The 3,601-nt window shown below is 36.8% G+C and overlaps 1 pseudogene; it reads right to left on the bottom strand.

Moving 5' to 3' along the window:
• Nucleotides 1–1,298: 1,298 nt before the first annotated feature.
• LOC121140085 lies at nt 1,299–1,390 on the bottom strand (annotated as a pseudogene).
• Nucleotides 1,391–3,601: the final 2,211 nt, after the last annotated feature.

Here is a 3,601-nt window from a genome sequence, read left to right as displayed (position 1 = left end):
AGGGAATGGAGGAGCATGAACAGATGGAAAACTGGTGAGAATAATTTATTGTTCTGACACCCTGATTTCCAGTTTTAAAAAACGTGTATGGGAGGTTTGCCTGCATGCTTGTACTCACAGAGGTCAGAAGAGGGTGTCGGAGCCCCTGAGGCTTGTGCTGCAGATGGCTGTGAGCCGCCATGAAGTTCCTGAAAATTGAATCCAGATTTTCTGGAAGAGGGGCCATTGTTCTTAACTGATGAATCTTCTTTTTAGCTCTGATGAAGTTAATTTGAGCCACAATTTAGCTTAACAGAGGAGCTTTTGACATGTAGCTAAGTTGTAGAGTGTTTGTCTAGCCAGAAATATTGTCAGCAGGATCAGGCACTGTAAACTGTTGGAAAAGTACAGGAGGAAGGATGAGTAAGTTAAGGGATATTCCTTTTCGATGCTTTTGCATATGGTAATAGATGCAAATAAAAAGTCAGAGAAGGCTGACATTTCCTTGTTTGACTTTAATATTGACTCATTGGAATAATGTGAAGGTTAATGCATCCAAGGAGGGAAAATGCTAGAGTCATTTTTAAAAAAATATTGATTACATAGGATTCTTTTATATTGTCAGTATTTTTAAAAAATTATACTCTGGAGATCCCCCCAAGGAGAGCCTCACCCTCCCTGGGGAATGATGTGGGGATTGGGTGGGGGCTGGAGGGGGCCTGGTAGAGCGACAAGGGAGGAGGGGTGGGAGAGGGAGCTGGGATTGACATGTGAAGCATGCATGTTTCTAATTTAAATAAAACATAAAAAAGAAAAAAATATAGACTGCAATTGAGAATATACCAAATGTTGAATAACACAAAACGAGAACTGAATTATAAGTATCTTTGGTTCATTTAAGAAAATAAAAACTTAAGTCAGTCATTTCTAAATATGAAAAGTAAATTAAAACCCAGACTTTTCCAGGTACTGACTCACACCTTTGTAAACCACGCTGCATCTATAAATTTCTTACTAAGTGTACCTCTCTCATAAAAATTTATAGAGCCATCAGTATCTACAATAAAAACCCAGCTACATTTTAGTATTAACAAAAATATTAAAGAACATCATTTCAGAGAACATCGTTTTTTAAAATAAATTTTTATTTAAATTAAGACAATCTTATTTTATATACCAATTCCAATTCCCTCTCCAACCCCAGAGAAGCTAGGGAAAAAGGCGGACCCTAAGAGAAACATGCATGGACCCTCAGGGGTTGTGGATTTTTAACTGGTTATCCTTTGCTCTATGTGTAATATCCACTTTTGAGTGAATACAAAGATATGCAAAGCTTCATGAATTTTTGTGTCATCCTTGTGCAGGGGCCAAGCTAATCAGTTTTTAGTAAATGTGCTGCTCAATTGAACACCAGAGAAAATTGTTTATTTGCAATGTCTCTTCCTGTTAAGGTTGATTTGATGTTTAAGTGGAAATACCTAATCTCACATAAATCTGAGGAGCAAATAATTCAGGTTTCAAATCAAACAAGGTATGAATACAACTTCCAGTTCTATGTTTTTTTCTGTAATTGACAATGAAGGCTATTGTTGCCTTTTACACAGGGAATTGTGTCTCACCTGTAATCAAATGAACTCTTTGAATTACATACTGATCAGTTCCCTTCTGCTATGAAGTTTGTTTTAAATAATTTAAATAATCAGAATCCACAAGATTCTCCAATTCTAGTAGACTTTCATTTTTGTTTGCTGAGACTGCTTTCTTTTTTACATGATGTAGAAGCTTTATATGATGTAGAAGCAGAAGAAATCTATAGAGTCTTGAAGTCTCAATTATATCTCAGCTTTATATATTAAAGTTCTAAACACTTATAAACAATATTACATGTTTTGATGCCATATGGCATACATTCAAAACCTGTCTAATTTCCCATGGGCTAATGCAGACATCAAAATTTCATTTGTTTTGAGTTATAGCTTTCCCTGTACGCGAACATTTTCTGAAGAGGTCACTGAGATGAGACTCAGAGTTGTGAGTGGAGGAGGGGCACAGGGCAAGCAGGAACAGCTATAACTTGGGCCTAATTCTTCTCTCTACATCATACACATACTAAAATATTATGTAAATATTGAACTACTTAGTATTATATCTGTATTCATATAATTGAAGGTCAATACAGGGAGTGAGGAAATGTTTCTGGATAGTATCAATTTTGCCTTCTCAAGGAGAGTGGATAGGAACTTGGCATTAAATAATGGGAGAATTGGGACTGAGGACAGGGTTTTGTAGCCGAGAAACTGCTTAGCGCACATGAGGCCTAGATTCCATCTATAACATAAAAAAGAAAGGATGGATACTAACAGGTATAACTGGGTGGAGGGGGGTATAACTGGGGGGAGGGAGGAGAGAGGGAGAATGAGTTACTACAGAACAAATAGCAACAGCAATGCTACAGACCTCAAAGATCAGAAAAGATTGGAAACTGAATGGTGATAAATGCATCATTTAGTACTATGTTTTCAAGGGTTCTCGTGTGTGTGTGTGTGTGTGTGTGTGTGTGTGTGTGTGTGTGTGTAAATCTGTGGCTGACTAATTAGGTACTAGGGATAGAATCCTTCACTGTCTAAAATGACAATAACTTATTTCGGCAAGTACAACGATGGAATCTAGAGGTCTAACCTTAGAAAAGGCAACTCTGTAGCTTCTATCTAAACAGAACATATAGAAGCAAGCAGAACCAAACTATTTAGAGAAAACTAGAAAAGGCTGGTTGGCTACCATTGCACAATACTCACAAAAATAATCTTGCCAGAAATTCCAGTTTCCATTTGCTCTCAGGTCCAAAGCGGCTGTTGTTTCACGCAGAACAGAGCTCTGGATACACACATACACACAAGAACAGACTCAAAGAACATTCTATTTTCCAAGGATGAATTTATACCTGTACTGGCATGAACTTAGGGTGACTGCTTTTATTTCCACTTCTTTCCTAATTAAGACAATCAGTCTTGGTGGTTTTTCATTTTACATTTAACAGTAGTGGCCAAGATAGGTCTGCCTACCTTGAAAGAGAACTAAGAACAGCATCTGGATTCTATAAGATAATTTCTTTACTACAAACATTTAAAACATTCTTTTCACTCAGCCTAAAGAAACACATTTTAACTCAGATTAATTGATATATAATTTGCATCCTATATATCCTTTCCTTCTTTTGATAGTCCTGGGGATGGGCTTCTACATAGTGGGCAAGAATTCTACCAATTCAACCTTTTTAGTGTACCCTAGTAGGAGATTGTTAGCAAGATACAGAGTTACTATCACTACAATCAAAGTATGGAACACTCCAGTATTCCTAACAATATGCGCACACTCACGTCTGTATAGTCAGTCCTTCCAATAGCTACATCCTTTGAAAACTATCCACTACTTTGTGTCTATAGTTTGTCTTCTTGCTAACTATTATATAAATAGAACCATACATGTGCAAACATTTCAGTATATTTTCTGTCACTTGGCAGACCACATTGGGAATCCATTATTGTGTATCATTTTACTTATTTACTTATTCCATGCTATGAAAGAACCCCAAGGTGTTTGCCTTCCTATCTGCTGAAGACTA

Source organism: Mesocricetus auratus, unplaced genomic scaffold (assembly GCF_017639785.1).
Source record: "Mesocricetus auratus isolate SY011 unplaced genomic scaffold, BCM_Maur_2.0 Super-Scaffold_100003, whole genome shotgun sequence".
NCBI classification, from domain to species: domain Eukaryota; kingdom Metazoa; phylum Chordata; class Mammalia; order Rodentia; family Cricetidae; genus Mesocricetus; species Mesocricetus auratus.
Note: the sequence above shows the minus strand (reverse complement) of the source record. Positions and strands in the feature narration are given on the sequence as shown.